Consider the following 22,005-nt stretch of genomic DNA (forward strand, 5'->3'; position numbering starts at 1 on the left):
TTTGAAATGCATTGTTGTAACGCGCTCGTTACTAAGACTGTAACGAGTAAAATATTACCAAAATTTTACGAGTAATGCGTTATATTACTGCGTTACAGCAAAAACTAATATATTACTGTAATATATTATATTTTGTAATGCGTTACTCCCAACACTGCTACTCAAGTACTGAAAGTAAAAGTACAAGTATTGTGTAATACAGTTATTAAAGAAAACAGTCAAAAGTTTGAATATAATATTGTTTATATTATTTCAAATGTTTAAGCTAAATGACACTCACAATTCCTATGGCTGTAGCAGGAGTACAAGGACATGAATGTTCAGATAATTCAGATTAATTTAACTGATCTGGTGATAGAGAATTCAGAATTAATGAAATATTAGTCGATATAATGGTAATAGGTAAAGGTACAAGGTGTTTCAATGAATTTAGGTTTCCTTCTTTCGCGCACACTCGCCCTTTCTCGCGCATTCTCTCTCTCTCTCTCTCTCTCTCTCTCTCTGTCTTTCTCACGCACTTTGGTTCTCTCTTCGCTTCACATTTGTCCACAACGCCGGCTCATATTTGTGAGTAAGAGGGAGGGAGGGGTCCGCCCTGCACTATCTCCGATTGGTTTAGTGTGTTTTTAATGTGAATCACCGCTCCTGCAGTGACAATGTGGGTTTGGAATGATTTGTAACATTTGAGTGTAACGAGTAACTATGCAGCACATAAAAAATGTATCGGAGTAAAAGTATTAAACTCATCGAAAATATGTACTGAAGTAAAAGTGGAATTAGGAGAAAAAAATAATACTTCAGTAGAGTACAGATACTGTCTTTTAGTACTTAAGTATAGTAGTGAAGTAGTTCTACTTCGTTACTATACATCTCTGTATTTACGGGCAACATTTGACGCTTGAACTGGGTAATTCTTTGGATGTCATTTGGACGTCATTTTTACGGGCAACATTTGACGTTTGAACTGGGTCATTCTTTGGACGTCATTTGGACGTCTATGACAGGCCTATGTCTATATTACATGATTAGGCCTATAAAAATGTGTTTATTTACAAATATCAGCATTACTGTACCAACATAATTAATACTTACGAATAGTCTATATTATTTATACAGTACTGTCTTTTCTGCTTTCTTGAATTATATACAAATTCATCTAAATGTACACTTAAAAATCTGTAATTAAATGTGTAGTTCTTTATATTAAAAGTACATGACCATACTAACAATTAAACATGAAAATATTCTCACATATTCTCATAACGTTGAGTTCATGGTTGTAACCCAGAGATCGGGAGTTCGAATCCCACGGCCGGCAGGAAATGACTGAAGTGTTTCGGTGTTGCAATGAATGGGTGTAGTGCAGAGACAATCCTCTATTTTCGCTTTTTTCATGTCTGTTTTCCTTACACAGAGGTCCTACGGATGTTAACCTTTAGACGTGCAGAAGACGTCGAAAAAAAGACGTCGCCTGGCGTTACAAAACAACCCCTTTTATGGACCGGATTCGGACGTCCAAAAATTACATGAAAAAGACGTAATTCTGACGTCACTTTGCGCAGAATATCTGATAACAAGTAAAGACCTGTTTGGATCACCGATTCACACTTCATGTGCAACAACACACTCTCCTAAACTTTTAACTGCTATTTCATTTTTTTTGCTATGAAAATATCAATAATGAGAAATAGAAATTTTGGATCATACTTGATAAATATTTGTTTTAAATTTGAACATCATATGAAATGCAGCATCAACACTGCAGCAACCAAGAAATGCATGCAGATTTTGGAGATTACGGGTAGAAAATATTATGTTAGTAAAATTACATTCCTGCAGGGTTTTAAATATTCAACGTTCCTGCAGGACTGTTGTGGATATGCAATTATACAGGTCGTCTTATGTCTTCAGTAGGATTCATGCAGGAGGAATAACTTCACAACAAACAATGTATTTTCACAAATCATTTATTGTATTTATTGAAACTGTAAGAGCAGAGCGAAGCAGAGTCCAATTCACAGACAAATGTTGCTCTGATCCGTTAAATGAAGCATCTACACTGTTTTTCTGAAAAACAAGAAAAAATTTTTTTTTAAAAAGTGTGTGTGTGTGTGTGTGTGTGAGTGAGTGAGCGTGTGCGTGCATGAGTGTGTTTGTGTGTGCGTGCGTGAGTGAGTGAGCGTGTGTGTTTGTGCGTGAGTGAGTGAGTGTGTTTGTGCGTGCGTGAGTGAGTGAGCGTGTTTGTGCGTGAGTGAGTGAGTGAGCGTGTTTGTGCGTGAGTGAGTGAGTGAGCATGTGTGTTTGTGCGTTAGTGAGTAAGTGAGTGAGCGTGTGTGTTTGTGCGTTAGTGAGTAAGTGAGTGAGCGTGTGTGTTTGTGCGTGAGTGAGTGAGTGAGCGTGTTTGTGCGTGAGTAAGTGAGTGAGCGTGTTTGTGCGTGAGTTAGTGAGTGAGCGTGTTTGTGCGTGAGTGAGTGAGTGAGTAAGCATGTGTGTTTGTCCATTAGTGAGTAAGTGAGTGAGTGAGTGAGCGTGTTTGTGCGTGAGCGAGTGAGTGAGTGAATGAGCGTGTGTGTTTGTGCGTGAGTGAATGAGTGTGTTTGTGCATGAGTGAGTGAGTGAGCGTGTGTGTTTGTGCGTGAGTGAGTGAGTGAGTGAGTGAGTGAGTGAGCATGTGTGTTTGTGCGTGTGTTTGTGTGTGCGTGAGTGAGTGAGTGAGTGAGTGAGAGCATGAGCGTGTGTGTTTGTGTGTGTGTGAGTGTGTGTGAGAGAGAGAGAGAGAAAGAGAGATCTTTAACACGTGTGTGTTTCACGAGTTCACACTTACAAATAAGTTAAAGAATTAAATTAGTAAACGTATTTGGCGTGCTGTCCGGGGGAGAGGGCTCTGAGCAGGGAATGAGCCTGAAACACAGAGTACCCCCCCCTTTAAGGAAATAACTTGGTGAGTGAGAGGAGACGGGGTGGAGGAGGGATTCTGAAAGATGCGAAGGATTTCGGTGAGTTTAACTGTGGTTTATATATGGCTTGCTTTCGAGCTGATTGTGTGTATTGTTGATTACCGATTGAAAGCGGCTGTGCTATTGCCTACTGATTGAAAACAGCTGAAGTCACTTAGGTATTTTATTTGACGTGTTCCTCCCAAACTTTGTTAATAAAACATCATGTGTGTGTCTGTGTGTGTGTGTGTGTGTGTGTGTGTGTGTGTGTGTGTGTGTGTGTGTGTGTGTGTGTGTGTGTGTGTGAGGAGAGAGAGAGAGAGAGAGAGAGAGAGAGACTTGACTTTATAATCTCTTTATTTATAAACAGTATTAGAAAAACTTCAAAATCTAATCAGAACACAGCAGTTAAAAAAGAGGAAAAAATGAAAAAGAAAAACAAGAAAGGAAAAAAATAAATAATAAATATATACACCTCTTAAGAAGGATTAAAAACATGCACCACTTTAAGCATAGATTCGTAAGCAGCCATCAGAGTCAATTTCACAAACGCATTGATTTATACACCATTTAAGATTGAAAGTTTCCAAGTCATCAACAAGTCTGTAATAGGCATACTCTATGTTGATACGAGATTTCAGTAATCCCCTAAAGACCTGAATAACATCAGTTGATCCTGCCCCAAGGAGTTTTCTTTTCCGAGACACCCAAATTGCCATTTTTGCCTGACCAAACACAAAGTTGATTAAAACATGAACTAGCATACTGCTTCTTTTGTACTTGGGACAATAGATAAAACACATAGGAGTAAAAACCTCCCCCAGAGACTGACAATACTCCTCTAATAAATAAAACAGCGGTTGGAGTCTTAAACAATTAAGAAACAAATGAAAAATTGTTTCTTGTAGCCCACAAAAAGCACACTCTTCCCCTACTAGTGGATCGAGGTGTGCTCTGTGTCTGTTTGTGGCTATTATACCATGCACTATCCTCCATTGAAGGTCTCCAGACCTTTTCTCAATAGGAGGTTTGTACAAGGTCCTCCAGCAGCCTTTAGGGGAGGTGCCAGTTCCAAAAAGCTCCTGCCACTTAGACTCCTTCACGTTTCCAAGAGTGTGAAAATGTGTCACCTTAACACACAGCACATAAAGAGCGTCACCAAAACAGTTCAGTTCAGGGGTTCTAAAGGAGAGTAATTAACCTCCATTTCCTGCCATTCTCCAGTGTCAAAACAAAAACTTATTTCTGGGAAAGGAGGACTGTCCACATCAGATGTTTCCAGAGAAAGTCTAAAATCCAGTGGTAAGGACTCACGTACTTGAGTTAACAGTTTCTCTGCCACTCGAACTGACCTTATGCCCAATTTATGGGCCAAGGTCTCTGCAGATATCCATCCATCTTCATTGATTAAATGTCCAACTTTAGTGATCTTAGCAGACCACAAGGCTTTGATGAAAGATTCAGACTTGAAGATAACTAAGTCTATGGTGGAGTTAAAAAGCAGAGGTTCTTCCCTTAGCCAATGTCTCTGTGTGTTATTAAAATCTCTGGAAATCTTGAAAGGGGACCAAGCTCTTAATAATGCTCTGTAGAAAGGCGTTATTCCAGTCAGATTCATCTTGTTAGAATCCATGAGAAACAGGTGACGGTCTAATCCCATGTTACCAGCTCTCCTCAGAAGGGCACAGGCTACTTCAGCCCAGGATACATCCTCCCCATATAGAAGTCTCTGAGCAGTCTGGAGTCTGAAGGCTTTAATTCTAGAATAAATGTCTACAAGTCCTTGTCCCCCTTCCTGAGTAGGCAGGTAGAGTACAGGTGCCTTAAGCCAGTGCTGTCCTGACCAGAAAAAGCCCACCAACTGCTGTTGGATTTTCCTCACCAGATCTTCGGGAGGTTCTAAAATCATCATTTTGTGCCAGAGAGATGAGGCTACCAGGTTATTACAGATTAAAACTCTCCCCCTGTAGGACAGCTGGGGTAGCAACCATTTCCAGTGAGACAACCTCGCACACACTTTCTCCACTAGTCCCACCCAGTTTTGCCTCCTATAGTCTTCAGTACCTAAAAACACCCCTAGATATTTAAAACCTGCTTTACCCCACTGCAAACCACCTGGAAGTGAAGGACCATGGCAAATCTGACCACACCATAAAGCAGTGCTTTTCCCCCAATTTACCTTGGCTGAGGCGGCTTTGCCATAACACACCAAAGCCTCTTCTAAAAAATGAACATCATTTTGATTCCTAATTAAAACGGTGACATCATCAGCATATGCTGAAAGCTTAATTGGTTCTTGAAACTCCAGTTCACTAACCCTTAAACCTGTTAGGTGCTTCCTAAACTTGCAAAGCAGAGGCTCTATGACTATGCTGTAAAGTTGACCAGATAAGGGGCAACCCTGCCTTATACCTCTGTTAACCTTAACAGGGACACTTAGGCCGCCAGCAATTTTTATCATACACGTGGCATCATTGTACAGCAGTCTTATCAAAGAAATAAACTTGTCTCCAAAACCAAAAGCCTTAAAAGTTTCAAAAAGAAAAACATGGTCGACACGGTCAAAAGCCTTTTCTTGGTCTAACGATAAAAAACCCAGGCTAATGTTGTTATTCAAAGCAAAATCAAAAATATCCCGAACTAAATGCAAATTATCTAAAATACATCCCTCTTTCACACAGTAAGACTGGTCTTTGTGGATGATTGCATGCAGTACATTGTTCAGTCTATTCGCCAAACATTTTGACAAAACTTTGTATTCAAAACACAAAATTGCAATGGGCCTCCAGTTTTTTAAAAGTGTTAAATCACCTTTTTTTGGTAATAGTGTTAAAACAGCCCGTTGACAACTTAAAGGAAGAGACATCTCACCAATACATTGCTTAAGTACTTCAAAATAGTCAGGCCCTATTAAAAACCAAAATTTTTTGTAAAATTCGGCAGATAATCCATCCAGCCCTGGTACTTTTCCTGAAGAAAGACCCTTTACAGCAGCAGTGACTTCCTCAAAAGTTAAATCAGTCTCCAAAAGTTTTTTTTTGTTCTAAAGTTAGAACAGGGAGGTCCTGTAACAGTTCATCCTTGGATTGTTCATCTATGACTTCAGCAGCAAATAGATCAGAATAAAAATTAACAGCAAGCCTGCGCATTACCACAGGATCTGACGTTTCTTGTCCATCATTGTTTTTTAAACAGTGCATTTGTTTCTCCTGTCCTGCTTTGCGCTCCAAATTAAAAAAGAAAGAAGTTGGGCCATCCATGTCTTTAATGTTTAAGAAACGGCTCCTTACAAGCGCTCCTTTAACTTTTTCATCTAAGATGGAGCTGAGCTGGTTCTTTTTTTCAGTCCAAAGTTCATGCAACTGTCCCGCATCATTTACAAACATACTTTTTTCAATATCAAGAATTTCCTTTTCCAACAGCTCCACTGTATTTTTTAAAACCAATGAGGAATAAGCTTTATACTGTTGGCAATAAGTCTTTATGTGCACTTTACCTATTTCCCACCATTGAATAATATTTTCGTAAAGGCACTTTTCACTTTTCCAAGTTTCCCAAAAAGACTTAAAATTTTCACAAAATTGTTTGTCTTCCAACAGCTTGTTATTAAAATGCCAGTAATAGCTTTTATGGGATCTGTTCACCAATACACAATCAAACGTGATAAATTTATGATCGGAAAAAGATGCAGGAAAAATAGTTGCATTGACCACTCTATTTCTCATGTTTTGTGATGTATAAAACCTATCCAAACGTGCCCCAAAGATCCTATCATTGCTCATTTGGACCCAAGTGTACTGCTTTGTAGAAGGATTAATCTCTCTCCATATATCCGAGAGGTTAAAACTTTTTAGGACTCTGGTCAGACAAGAAGCTGACTGCATATGAGGCTCATCACCATTTCTATCTTGTACAAAATCAAGAGTGCAATTCCAGTCTCCTCCTAATATAATAAAATCACCAGCTTGCTGTAACTTTAAAAACTGTTCTAGTTTGGCAAAGAGCTGTAATCTTTCTGCTCCATTATTAGGGGCGTAGATGTTAATAAACACTTTCAGCTCTAACAGCCATCAGCTTCCCAGGTTCTATTTCATTTTTCGTTAAGATTTTAACTTTTATATTAGGAGAAAAGAGTATAGCCACACCAGCACTGACATTAGTTCCATGACTAAGCACTCTCTCCCCTTTCCACCATAATCCCCAATCAGCTTCATTATCAAAATTACTGTGGGTCTCTTGTAAGAAAACAACATTCGGGCCCTTTAAATGTATGAAATCTAACAATAAGCATCTTTTTTTTCCATCCCTTAGACCATTAATATTTAAAGACCCCACCCTCAATACTTCCATAAAAGGGACTAGAGAGAATAAGAAAAAACAGTACAGAAAGAAAAAGGAAAACATATCCATCTTAATTATTTGGTCTTTCCCCTTGCTTTTGCTGGTTTTCTCCCAGCTCTAATAGCAGTTAAATGCTTTTTTAGGCGAAAACGCTTTTGTTGTGAAAGCTCGTCATAACTACTCTTTTTCCTAGCCATCATAACAGAGGAGACAAACTTTTCCACATCATGAAAATAATCACAAACATCAACACCAGCTCTACCTTTAGTTTTGTCAAGGAACGAGTTGATTTGCTCAAGAGTGTACAAATCATCATCCACTTTTGACACATCAGACCATTGCTCATCGTCTCTTAAACCATCATCAGTGTACTGTGACAACCCTTCCATCTCATCAGTCATGTTCTCCTCTGAAACACCTGCCTGCCCCGTAACACTATCCTCACACACATCTTCAACATCACTTTGAATATCATTCTGTCCACTATCATCACACTCGTTCACATCCTTATTTATAACAGTAGGCCTGCTACATTCAGCTTTCTCCACACTGCCAAGAGTATCAATAGTTTCACTCACCTCCTGTTGCACATTCACATCGTTTGAAGCTCTTTCAGCCTGCTGCTCTGACCTCTGTGCTTCTGTATTATTCGTATCCGCACCAGATGTAGATGCGCGTTGTTCGTCTTTATGCGGGCATGTGAAACGTTTATGGCCAACGTCACCGCATTCGAAACATCTCATGCTATCGGTACTGGCATAAATCATGAATGAGCTCTCTTCGTAGGTGACACGGAAAGAGACATCCAAAGTCCGCTCTGGGGAATTTAAAAACATAAATACCTGGCGTCTAAAGGAAAGAACGTGCTTTAACGCAGCGTTTTTACATCGCAGAGGAACCGCTTTAACGGGACTTGCGATCTTGCCGAATCTCTTTAGCTCATTTAAAATGGCCTCATTGCATATGAATGGTGGGACATTAGAAATCGTGACTTTAGTTGCTGGTGCAGAAAGCGGGGTTACCGGAACATATGTTTCTTTCACCCACACACCGCTCACAGTCAACTCGTTCACCAGTGCTTCTGATTTTAAAAACACAACCACGGCTTTGTTCATCCTTGAGGCCGAAACGATGTTCTCAAAACCGATTTTTTCCCCAAACGCCAAGAGCATATCTTCCACGGATACAGCGGGGTCCGGTATACACCTGCACCCATTACGGAGTGACAGGCCAGGCGTTAGCACATTAGTGCTCGCCATACTGGCGACGACAAGACGCGCGTACGCGCCAAGAACACTCTTCCCTGTCTAAAAAGTTATTAACAAGGGAAAAGATGAAATAATTAAATAGGTAAAGTGAGGGAAAAAAAACAAAGGGGCAAAGAAAAACAATGCTCTCCGCAAAGCGGCGCGCTCAGCTCCGTCTCACACTCCCAGCATGCACGAGAGAGAGAGAGAGAGAGAGAGAGAGAGAGAGAGAGCATGAGCGTGTGTGTTGTATGACAAATTATTACCTTACTCGTAACTTGTGCTCATCATTTAACTTCTCTCTTAGTGCTGCCCTGATAAACTTTTTTGGAACATCAGGGAACTTTTTTTGTACTGTGTCTGTAAATGCAATTCCACTCATCATGTGATAACATTATTACAATTTTGCACTATAACTGCAACATCATGTTTGCGTAAAGAAAAAAAGCAGGACATTTTTCTCACCTAGGATCAGCACAACTTTGTCCTGGTCAAGAGCTGGCTTTGCCATAGCGCCTTTGTTAGCATTGCCAGCCCTTCCAGACAGCCCATGTGTGGCCAGCGTCTCTCTCCCAAACACTGCCACTGCCAGATCTTTCACCATGGCAGAACATGATGTGCCCCCTGTCCACAACTTGTCAGGACAGCTGAACTAATTCCTAGCCCCTGTGTCTGTCAAGAAAAAAAGTTAGGGACACTGCATCTAAAAGCATATAACTTTGACTACATACTGTGCAAAAGTGTTGTTAGATTGTTAGATTCTTCAACAAAAAAGTGATATATTTTGGTTTAGTGTGCCAAATGTTTATAGTCAAGGGAGTGATCATACTGTGGCGAGGGGGGCGTGGTTTTGCGGAGTCTGTAGCGGGAGAGAGAGGACGGAACAGAGCGGAGCATAAGTAGATCAAGTGCAAATGATGAACACCTGTGTCTGATTTCAGTAATTGGCGTGGAGAGACCGGATATAAACCGGAGTGGGAGAGTGAGAGAGAGAGGCTGCGTCCGAAACCGCATACTGTATAGTAGGTACTGAATTAGATGAAGTACCTACTTACTTGGCGTTAAAACAGTAGGTACTGTATAGTATGAATCCTGGTAGTATGAATGAGATTCGGACGTACTACATCCGCCATGTTGCAACATCACGTGACATACGTCGTCATCACGTCATGTCATTTTAGCGCGAAAACAGCCGCATGCTTCTTCTTCTTCGTTGCATAACTCCTCTCCTGGGACATCATGGGATAGTGAAGTGTCCATCGTATGCACACTGCAAAATCTAACCGGAAGTAGTAGGTCATCCGGGTACTTTTCACATACTGTTTTTCGAATACTGTTGCTGAGTCCCAATTTGCATACTATCCGTCCTAAATAGTATTCGAAACTAGAATTAGTACGTCCCAAATCGTAGTATGTTGAAATGAGTATCCCAAAGATACCCGGATACCGGTCTACTATTTCCGGTTAGATTTCGAAGTGCAGATCGATCCACACTCTAACGGCTTAAGAGATGCGCCCTCAGCTTTTAAGTGTAAGAATTCAAATGTTTAACCCTGATTAAAGTTATATTTCATTGTCTCATAATATTCGGTTGTGCAAATAAAATACAGTGGCTCTAGTACAGTGTCATGCAAGTGTCTTTTTTATGTATTTCTTTTTATGTTTCTGTCTTAGATTTATACCTTACTATTATAAAAATAAACACCTTTTACTTTACTAAACATAGTTTAACCACACTGACTAATTTGTAGTAATACTGTGGCTGTACAAATGTTAACTTTATTAGTCCAACCAAAGAAATATGGTTACTTCACTTTTACTATAATAAAAGCATGGTTTTCATCACAGTATTTTTTTTATTTATATACATAAGTATAAAATCAGCATAAAATACGTTAAACAATAGTTATACTAAACTTTAAATATTTTGACTTTAAAATAAGTTGCTTTTGTTACACATTGCACATAAACATCAGAACCAGTCACAAACGACTTGCGTTTGTGAGTGCTGTGCTTCACTCCTCAACTTGTTAAAACACACTGTAAAATGAATTGTGAAAAAAACGATGAGAAAAAAGATGGGAATAGTAAATAAAATTATATTGGACATAAGTTATAAGAATGAATGAAATATTGTTAACAGTCGTGGTGTAAGTAACTAGGCAACCACGTTTTCGTTCACGTTGCATGACGTCATCGAAGTATGTCCCAGAACATGCATACTCTTTTGCTACACAGTCAAAAGTATGTACATTTTAGGTCGTAGTATAAGTAGGCGAATTGGGACTCAGCATATGTATTCGGACATACTACTCGCCTCGCCTACTGCTTTTCGCGTACTATATAGTATAGGGATGCACCGAATCCAGATTTTTTTAGGTTCGGCCGAATCCCGAATCCACCGTTTAAGATTCGGCCGAATCCGAAACCGAATACCGAATCCTACTCGCATCCTTATTCCATTAACACAGTAAAGCACATTAATGAAGTAAACAACGTCCACAGCAGTGTATTTTTCATTTTATTTAATTTTAACTGTACATTATGCCAGCATGACAAGTTGGAAAACTATTTTGACAATTACCATAAGCCTATGCATAATAAAAGCGATGCGTTGCGACACGCTCGTTTTTCCAATAAGCAAGCAGCTCCGCGCTGAAAACTATATACTTTGAGTTAGAAGCTCCGCTCGTCAATGTCACAGTCTTCACACGGCCGTCCAATTACAGTGGAGGAGGGGCGGGACATTACCACAGCAACCAACCGGCTCACAGCTGAAGCATCACTGCGACCAAGCGCTCGGCTGAAAAACAGCTGGCATTTGGCGTCCTCAAGACGTTTTCAGCCGTGTTTAAAAGTTTTGGTGTGTCCAGCCTCTAAGGCTCACCGAAAGAAAAAGCTCATCTCCACGTCAGCACCCGATGTGTGTAATCAACGGCCGCGTGACGTCGACCAGCGTAGCGCAAGCCTAGGGTTCGGTTCGGTGGAAAAAAAATCTAGGATTCGGCCGAACCCGAACCCCGTCAAAAAGCCCAGTATTCGGCCGAATCCGAATCCGAATCCTGGATTCGGTGCATCCCTAATATAGTATGAAGTAGGCGGTTTCGGACGCAGCAAAAGAGACGAGCTGGGACGTGATGCTAAGAACCTGAAAGAGTCATTGAGAGAATATTCTGAGTAATTGTGTTTTGTGGCTGTGCTTATGCACGGTGAACGTGCTTTTGTTTTGTTTGTGAGAAACGTGAATAAAACGAGCGTCTCAGCTGAAGCCGACCCCTGTCTTATTCCTTCCTTATTATTTCTGAAGTGAACCTCATCACACATACCAAATGTGTATTTTGTTACTAAAGTAAAATGAAACATGAAGAAGTTAGCATGCCTTCTACGACTTCTGCACAACACTTTACGTAAATATAGGCTATATAACATATTTGTATTCACCTTTTCAGGGGGATTCTTCTGGCTTGAATCTTGTGGTTGTTGAGCAACTTGTGGTTGTTGAGCAACAAGAGTGTCCTGGTTCATGCTGCACTTTAGCATTGGAAGAATTTCTTAAAAAATACAAAATAAATGACTACTAACAGACAACCACACTGACTGATAAATTAATATATAGATGGATAGACAGAAATACATGAAGAAAAAAAGAATACCTTGTTGCAGAGCTATATTAAGTGCTCTTAGATTCTCATTTTCTTTTTAGGGTTTCGAGCACGAAGTGCTGAAAACCTATTGTATTTGTCTGTTTTATTAGGGTTTCGAGCACGAAGTGCTGAAAACCTATTGTATTTGTCTGTTTTATTATTAGGGTTTCGAGCACGAAGTGCTGAAAACCTATTGTATTTGTCTGTTTTATTATTAGGGTTTCGAGCACGAAGTGCTGAAAACCTATTGTATTTGTCTGTTTTATTATTAGGGTTTCGAGCACGAAGTGCTGAAAACCTATTGTATTTGTCTGTTTTATTATTAGGGTTTCGAGCACGAAGTGCTGAAAACCTATTGTATTTGTCTGTTTTATTATTAGGGTTTCGAGCACGAAGTGCTGAAAACCTATTGTATTTGTCTGTTTTATTATTATTAGGGTTTCGAGCACGAAGTGCTGAAAACCTATTGTATTTGTCTGTTTTATTATTATTAGGGGTTCAAGCCCGAAGGGCTGAAACCCTATTGTATTTGTATGGATTTTTATTATTATTATTATTAGGGTTTCGAGCACGAAGTGCTGAAAACCTATTGTATTTGTCTGTTTTATTATTATTATTATTATTATTATTATTATTATTATTATTATTATTATTATTTTTCCGCCATAAAACGCGTCGCCCAGCACAAACCGTAAGTCGTAGAAACTTGCCACTTGGTCAACTGGATGTATATCAGCTCGCTACTCAGATACAGTGAATCAGCCAAATCGGCCCATAGGTGGCGCTATAGCAATGTCCGACGCGTTGGGGCTCATAACTCCTAAACCGGACATCAGACACTCAAGTATTTGGTACCATTGAAATCCCTGGCTCCAAACTTAAAAAATGTATATCTCCGATTTCATTTCCGGTATGCAAACTTTTCGCTAATTTGCATAATATGCATTTCTAGCCAAAATGAACTAGTCCTAGGTTTTTCGCCCGATCGGAATCATTCCAACGCAGGAGAAATCTGTGGAGTGAGTAGGTAAATAATTATCAAACAGATTTTGAAATTTCGCTTCAGGGTCACTAAGGGGCGCCAAAACTCCATACAGGAAGTAGCCTATCGTCAGTAAAATGGCTATAACTCGTGAACGGTTTGAGATATCTTAACGAGGTTCGGTACACATATGTACCAGTTCACTCCGGCGTCACAGTAAAAAAGATGCGGATTTTGGCCACTAGGTGGCGCTAAAACAGGCTTGAGGTCGGGAATGGCTATTACTACACAACCGTTAGCCTGATACACTTAATATTTGGTATGGTGTGTCTTTGTGCAATGTACCATGAGGGTCTGGAAGGACATTGGCGTATCTCCAAAAACATGGTCATCATCGGCCAATGAAGGTTGAGGACCGATTTGACAGGGTTAACGAAGGTCGATCGGAACGAAACGCACTGTGCTTCTTTGTGTACTGCTCCTGAAGGTCTGTAAGAATTACGGTGTCATTTGGCCACTAGGGGGCGTAATACCATATTTCGGTGCGTGTATCACGTGACGTTTGAAATACACACACAAACATGACATCATATGATAGATCTGCCCCTGGTGAACAACTTTTCCTATTGAAGCGTTGCTGTCAATCAAACGGTTCGTGAGTTATTGGCGATAACCTTCAAAACCTACTTTTGCGAACTAGTCCTAGGTTTTTCGCCCGATTCGAACCTAACCAAGGCTGATCGATTCTGTGGAGTGTGAATATGAATAATTATCAAAAAAAAGTTGACATTTGTATTCAAACACGCAAGGAGTGTCCAAGAACCGAACTGGGCGGAGCTTAAAACATTTAAACGGCCATAACTCGAGAGGCGTTTGAGATATCATCATGGGGCTTGAATCATATGTGTAGGCCATCGGTCTAAGGTCGTGATATAAAAAGCTCGCCGATCAGACACTAGATGGCGCTATAACTGGGAAAATGGCACTAAATACTGTGATTATGCAATGGTTACAACTTTCATGCCTATAACTTTATCTGTGGTGAAGAGATTTTCATGGGAGTTGTTTTTTTAGCATCCTGAATTGTTTGCGAGTCCTACGATACCATTCATGCCAGATTTCGCCTTACCGTTAGTTCTGCACAGCAAAAATAGCGCTTACAATACACGCGCGAATAACTCCGCGAGGGTTATTCCGATCGACTCGAAACGACCATAGGAAGAAATTAACTTTACCTTCTGAACAAAAAACTCTATTGGCGTTATGTTAAAATTTCCATCAGAAATGGCCAAAAATTGCAAAAAACGAAAAATTATCTCCAAATTATATGTTTTTTACACATAAATGGTTATAACTCCGCAACGAAATGACTTTTTTTTACCAGATTTGATACGCTGATGTCTGAGCTGAGTCTGAGGCAATACAAAAAAATTGTTTGCCTACACCACTAGTTGGCCTCATAATTGAACAAAACCTTTGACATTGAGTGAGCCCAATGGTCATACAATTGTTTCTTCACTAAAATAAAGTGAATAGCCATGATTCTAGCTACATGTAACACAGTCATGACCCGAGGTTGCATGCACGAGTTTGTCATAGCGCCACCTAGTGGTTATTTGTTATTTTCACTTAAAAATAGTGCAACCTTACATCTAAAATCATGAGTCATCATAGATTGTGCCTTTCATGGCTTTTGAGTATAATCATTGGTGGATTGCAGTTCACTCCCTAGCAACCAATGAGAATACCCTAGCAACCATTTAGCAAGAGCTGTATCCCTGTATCAGAACATCTTAGAGACATGGGGTTCGGCTATTTTGACTCATTAACACTATTTTAACATTTTGTGACCCGAGTTTTGCCACTGCAAGCACCACAAACATTTCCTTCAGTGTTCTGTTTGTCAATGTTCCGTGAGAAGAGAGGGAGACATTTCACTGAATGATAGCACCTTTTTTGCTGACAACTATGAACAAGTGTGTCTGGTAGCTTACTTTTCATCATTTATTTTGTACAATGCAGCAAATCTACACAGGCATGCCCTTAAAGCTCTTAAGGTCCCAAATCGCTTGAACCCAAGCGAATGACTTCACATTACGCAAGTGACATGTTTGTCCTATAGGTGCACGTGTGTTTAAGCATACATAGTCTGTATGAACTGTTTCTGACCATCTCTTTCGTTTTTGTGGATGCTGGATCAGCCTGGTCGACGACGTCTGACATCTTTGATGTGCTGTCCACTGTAGGTCTTTGCGGTCTGCTGCGCTGCTGTTTGTGTCGTATATGCACGCCCGCAGCCTGTTTGAACCATTGATGACCATACTACGACTCAATGGCCTTTTAGTTGGCCATTTCTGAATTGTATGTTTCCGTATAAATCTGAATAACTAATTCTCGTTAACAAATTATCCTCATAACGTCACATTAAGGACATTACGTGTTTGTCTTATATGTGCACATGTGTGTAAGCATAAATAGTCTGTATGATCCGTTTTTGACCATCTCTTTCGTTTTTCTGGAGCGAGGTTGTCTATCATTCATTGTGTCTGTATTCGGGTGCAACTCCTCAGCCTGGTAATCGATGTCTGACGTCTTTGACGTGCCTTAATGCTCGAAACCCGGCAAATGCTGCTTGCAGCTTTAATTATTAGGGTTTCGAGCACGAAGTGCTGAAAACCTATTGTATTTGTCTGTTTTATTATTATTATTATTTATTATTTTTCCACGCTAAAACGCATTGCCCAGCCCAAACCGTAAGTCGTAGAAACTTGCCACTTGGTCATCTGGTTGTATATTAGCAGGCTACTCAGATACAGTGAATCAGCCAAATCGGCCCATAGGTGGCGCTACAGCAATGCCCGACGCGTTGGGCTTCATAACTCCTAAACCGGATATCTGACACTCAAGTGTTTGGTATCATTGTAATCCCTGGCTCCAAACTTAAAAAATGTATATCTCCGATTTCATTTCCGGTATGCAAAATTTTCCGCTAATTTGCATAATATGCATTTCAAGCCAAAACGAACTAGTCCTAGGTTTTTCGCCCGATCGGAATCGTTCCAACGCAGGAGAAATCTGTGGAGTGAGTAGGTAAATAATTATCGAACAGAATTTGAAATTCCGCTTCAGGGTCACTAGGGGGCGCCAAAACTCCATACAGGAAGTAGCCTATCGTCACTGAAATGGCTATAACTCGTGAACGGTTTGAGATATCTTAACGAGGTTTGGTACACATATGTACCAGCTCACTCCGGGATCACAGTAAAAAAGATGCGGATTTTGGCCACTAGGTGGCGCTGTAACAGGCTTGAGATCGGGAATGGCTATTACTACACAACCGTTAGCCCGATACACTTAATATTTTGTATTGTATGTCTTTGTGCAATGTACCATGAGGGTCTAGAAGGACATTGGCGTATCTTCAAAAACATGGCCGTCGTCGGCCAATGAAGGTTGAGGACTGATTTGACAGGGTTAACAAAGGTCGATCGGAACGAAACGCACTGTGCTTCTTTGTGTACTGCTCCTGAAGGCCTGTAAGAATTTTGGTGTCATTTGGCCACTAGGGGGCGTAATACCGTATTTCGGTGCCTGTATCACGTGACGTTTGACGTACACAAACAAACATGACATCATATGATAGATCGGCTCATGACGAAAAACTTTGCCTCTGGAAGCGTTGATGTCAATCAAACGGTTTGTGAGTTATTGGCGATAACGTTCAAACATACTTTTGCGAACTAGTCCTTGGTTTTTCGCCCGATCTGAACCTAACCAAGGCTGATTGATTCTGTGGAGTGTGACTATAAATAATTATCAAAAAAAATTTGAAATTTACATTCAATCACGCAAGGAGTGGCCAAAAACCAAACTGGGCGGAGCTTAAAACATTAAAACAGCCATAACTCGAGAGTCGTTTGAGATATCATCACGGGGCTTGAATCATATTTGTAGGCCATCGGTCTAAGGCCGTGATATAAAAAGCTCGCCGATCGGACACTAGATGGCGCTATAACGGGGAAAATGGCACTAAATACTGTGATTATGCAATGGTTACAACTTTCACGCCTATAATTTTATCTGTGGTCAAGAGATTTTCATGGGAGTTGTTTTTTTTATCATCCTGAATTGTTTCCAAGTCCTACGATACCAAACATACCAGGTTTTGCCTTACGGTTAGTTCTGCACTGCAAAAACTGTGCTTACAAAACATGCGTGAATAACTCCGCGAGGGTTATTCCGATCGACTCGAAAACACCATAGGAAGAAATTAACTTTACCTTCTGAACAAAAAACTCTATTGGCGTTGTGTTAAAATTTCCATCAGAAATGGCCGAAAATTGCAAAAAACGAAAAATTACATTCATTTTTTGTGTTTTCTACACATAAATGGTTATAACTCCGCTATGAAATGACATTTTTCTACCAGATTTGATATGCTGATGTCTGAGCAGAGTCTGAGGCAATACAAAGAAAATTGTTTGCCTACACCACTAGTTGGCCTCATAATTGAACAAAACCTTTGACATTGAGTAAGACTAATGGTCATACAATTGTTTCTTCACTAAACTAAAGTGAATAGCCATGATACTAGCTACATGTAACACAGTCATGACCCGAGGTTACATGCACGAGTTTGACATAGCGCCACCTAGTGGTTATTTGTTATTTTCACTTAAAAATACTGCAACCTTACATCTAAAATCATGAGTCATCATAGATTGTGCCTTTCATGGCTTTGAGTATAATCATTGGTGGATTGCAGTTCACTTCCTAGCAACCAATGAGAATACCCTAGCAATCATTTAGCAAGAGCTGTATCTCTGTATCAGAACATCGTAGAGACATGGGGTTCGGCTCTTTTGACTCATTAACAGTATTTTAACGTTTTGTGACCCGAGTTTTGCCACTGCAAGCACCACAAACATTTCCTTCATTGTTCTGTTTGTCAATGTTCCGTGAGAAGAGAGGGAGACATTTCACTGAATGATAGCACCTTTTTTGCTGATAACTTTGAACACGTGTGTCTGGTAGCTTATTTTTCATCATTTATTTTGTACAATGCAGCAAATCTATACAGGCATGCCCTTAAAGGTCTTAATGTCCCAAATCGCTTGAACCCCGGTAATCGCTGCTTGCAGCTATATTTAGGGGTTCAAGCCCGAAGGGCTGAAACCCTATTGTATTTGTATGGATTTTTATTATTCTTATTCTATTTATTATTTTTCTTCTGCCGTAAAACGGATCGTGCAGACCAAACCATAATGCCTAGAGACTTGAGACTTGGCCAAATGGTAGGTCTCATTCGTGCGCGAAGTTGACAGAGTGTCACCCCAATCGGCCTATGGGGGGCGCTATAGCAATGGCAAACGCGTTGATGATCATAACTTCCAGAATTCTTGTCCAAATGTCAAGTGTCTTATATCCCTGGATTCCTTGCGTCAAGACGAACAAAATGTATATCTCCGATTTCATTTCCGTCATTAAAAATTTTCCGCTATTTTCGATTTTGTCGAAAAAAATAAAAACGAACTAGTCCTAGGTTTTTCGCTCGATCGGAATCGTTCCAGTGCTGAAATTTTCCTTGGAGTTTGAATATCAATAATTATTGAAAAAAAGTTGAACTTTCGACTCACGGTCGACATGCCACGCCCAAACGTCTAAAGTGTGCGCAGCCATTTGGACTTTATTGGCTATAACTGGGGACAGAAATTAAGTATCAACACGATACTTCGTACTTGTGATGAGAGTCATGGCATGAGGTTGCGTGCCTCGTCTCGTCACAGCGCCACCTAGTGGTCAGACGAATCATTTAAATGCTTATAACTTAGGCTGAGTTTGACGTATTTTCATGGGACTTTTTTCTTTAGAGTTTTGAATTGTTGCTGAGTCCAACGATACCAAACATGCCAGGTTTCGCCTTACGGTTATCCCTGCGCAGCAAAATAGCGCTTAAAAAACACGCGTGAATAACTCCGCGAGGGTTATTCCAATCGACTCGAAAAGACCATAGGAAGAAATTAACTTTACCTTCTGAACAAAAAACTCTATTGGCGTTATGTTAAAATGTCCATCAGAAATGGCCGAAAATTGCAAAAAACGAAAAATTACCTCCACATTTTGTGTTTTTTACACATAAATGGTTATAACTCTGCAACGAAATGACATTTTTTCACCAAATTTGATACGCTGATGTCTGAGCAGAGTCTGAGGCAATACAAAAAAAATTGTATGCCTGCACCACTAGTTGGCCTCATAATTGAACAAAACCTTTGACATCGAGTAAGCCCAATGGTCATACAACTGGTTCTTCACTATACTAAAGTGAATAGCCGTGATACTAGCTAGATGTAACACAGTCATGACTTGAGGTTGCATGCACGAGTTTGTCATAGCACCACCTAGTGGTTATTTTTTATTTTCACTTAAAAATACTGCAACCTTACATCTAAAATCATGAGTCATCATGAATTATGCCTTTCATGGCTTTGAGTATAATAATTGGTGAATTGCAATTCACTTCCTAGCAACCAATGAGAATACCCTAGCAACCATTTATCAAGAGCTGTATCTCTGTTTCAGAACATCGCAGAGATATGGGGTTCGGCTCTTTTGACTCATTAACACGATTTTAACATTTTGTGACCCAAGTTTTGCCACTGCAAGCACCACAAACATTTCCTTCATTGTTCTGTTTGTCAATGTTCCGTGAGAAGAGAGGGAGACATTTCACTGAATGATAGCAACTTTTTTGCTGATAACTTTGAACACGTGTGTCTGGTAGCTTATTTTTCATCATTTATTTTGTACAATGCAGCAAATCTACACAGGCATGCCCTTAAAGGTCTTAATGTCCCAAATCGCTTGAACCCCGGCAATCGCTGCTTGCAGCTATATTTCTATTTATTATTTTTCTTCTGCCGTAAAACGGATCGTGCAGACCAAACCGTAAGGCCTAGAGACTTGAGACTTGGCCAAATGATAGGTCTCATTCGTGCGCGAACTTGACAGAGTATGAACTCAATCGGCCTATGGGGGGCGCTACAGCGATGGCAAACGCGTTGATGCTCATAACTCCCACAATTCTTGTCCAAATGTCAAGTGTCTTATTTCCCTGGATTCCTTGCGTCAAGACGAACAAAATGTATATCTCCGATTTCATTTCCGTCATTAAAAATTTTCCGCTATTTTCGATTTTGTCTAAAAAAATAAAAACGAACTAGTCCTAGGTTTTTCGCTCAATCGGAATCATTCCAGTGCTAAAATGTTCCTTGGAGTTCGAATATCAATAATTATTGAAAAAAAGTTGAACTTTCGACTCACGGTCGACATGCCACGCCCAAACGTCTGAAGTGTGCGCAGCCTCTTGGACTTTATTGGCTATAACTGGGGACAGAAATGAAGTATCAACACGATACTTGGTACTTGTGATGAGAGTCATGGCCTGAGGTTGCTTGCCTCGTTTCGTCACAGTGCCACCTAGTGGTTAGACGAATCATTTAAATGTTTATAACTTAGGCTGAGTTTGACGTATTTTCATGGGACTTTTTTCCTAAGAGTTTTGAATTGTTGCCGAGTCCAACGATACCAAACATGCCAGGTTTCGCCTTACGGTTAGCCCTGCGCAGCAAATTAGCGCTTAAAAAACACGCGCGAATAACTCCGCGAGGGTTATTCCGATTGACTCGAAACAACCATAGGAAGAAATTAACTTTACCTTCTGAACAAAAAATTCTTTTGGCGTTATGTTAAAATTTCCATCAGAAATGGCCGAAAATTGCAAAAAACGAAAAATTACATTCATTTTTTGTGTTTTTTAAATATAAATGCTTATAATTCTACAACAAAATGACATTTTTTCACCAAATTTGATACGCTGATGTCTGAGCAGAGTCTGAGGCAATACAAAAAAAATTGTATGCCTGCACCACTAGTTGGCCTCATAATTGAACAAAACCTTTGACATTGAGTGAGCCCAATGGTCATACAACTGTTTCTTCACTATACTAAAGTGAATAGCCGTGATACTAGCTAGATGTAACACAGTCATGACCTGAGGTTGCATGCACGAGTTTGTCATAGCGCCACCTAGTGGTTATTTGTTATTTTCACTTAAAAATACTGCAACCTTACATCTAAAATCATGAGTCATCATGGATTATGCCTTTCATGGCTTTGAGTATAATAATTGGTGAATTGCAATTCACTTCCTAGCAACTAATGAGAATACCCTAGCAACCATTTATCAAGAGCTGTATCTCTGTATCAGAACATCGCAGAGATGTGGGGTTCGGCTCTTTTGACTCATTAACACTATTTTAACATTTTGTGACCCGAGTTTTGCCACTGCAAGCACCACAAACATTTCCTTCAGTGTTTGTCAATGTTCGTGAGAAGAGAGGGAGACATTACACTGAATGATAGCACCTTTTTTGCTAATAACTTTGAACACGTGTGTCTGGTAGCTTATTTTTCATCATTTATTTTGTACAATGCAGCAAATCTACACAGGCATGCCCTTAAAGGTCTTAAGGTCCCAAATCGCTTGAACCCCGGTAATCGCTGCTTGCAGCTATATTTATTAGGGGTTCAAGCCCGTAGGGCTGAAACCCTATTGTATTTGTTAAGATTTTTATTAGGGGTCAAGCCACGAAGTGGCGTAGAACCCTATTTAGGGGTCAAGCCCCGAAGGGGCGTAGAACCCTATTGTTATTGTTAGTTTTCTTATTATTATTATTATTATTTATCTTCCTCGTTCTTCCGCCGAAAGTCAATGGCAGCCCATAGAACCGTACATAGGAAAGTTATGAAATTTGGCACACATGTAGAGGACAGTCTCAGAAGTTACTATAGCA

At 40.0% G+C, this 22,005-nt stretch overlaps 1 long non-coding RNA gene across 2 annotated transcripts; it reads right to left on the reverse strand.

The window, feature by feature from the left end:
- Positions 1-1,973: 1,973 nt before the first annotated feature.
- On the reverse strand, positions 1,974-12,225 carry LOC141363838 (uncharacterized). Of its 2 annotated transcripts, XR_012369424.1 has the most exons (5): positions 12,178-12,225; positions 11,966-12,075; positions 8,990-9,196; positions 8,791-8,884; positions 1,974-2,067 (listed from the first exon to the last, which is right to left on the reverse strand). It is a non-coding gene; the product is annotated as an uncharacterized lncRNA (long non-coding RNA). The 2 variants fall into 2 exon arrangements; XR_012369423.1 differs by lacking the exons at positions 11,966-12,075; positions 12,178-12,225 and adding an exon at positions 9,354-9,484.
- Between the last annotated feature and the right edge of the window lie 9,780 nt (positions 12,226-22,005).

This window comes from Misgurnus anguillicaudatus, chromosome 5 (genome assembly GCF_027580225.2).
Source record: "Misgurnus anguillicaudatus chromosome 5, ASM2758022v2, whole genome shotgun sequence".
NCBI lineage: Eukaryota > Metazoa > Chordata > Actinopteri > Cypriniformes > Cobitidae > Misgurnus > Misgurnus anguillicaudatus.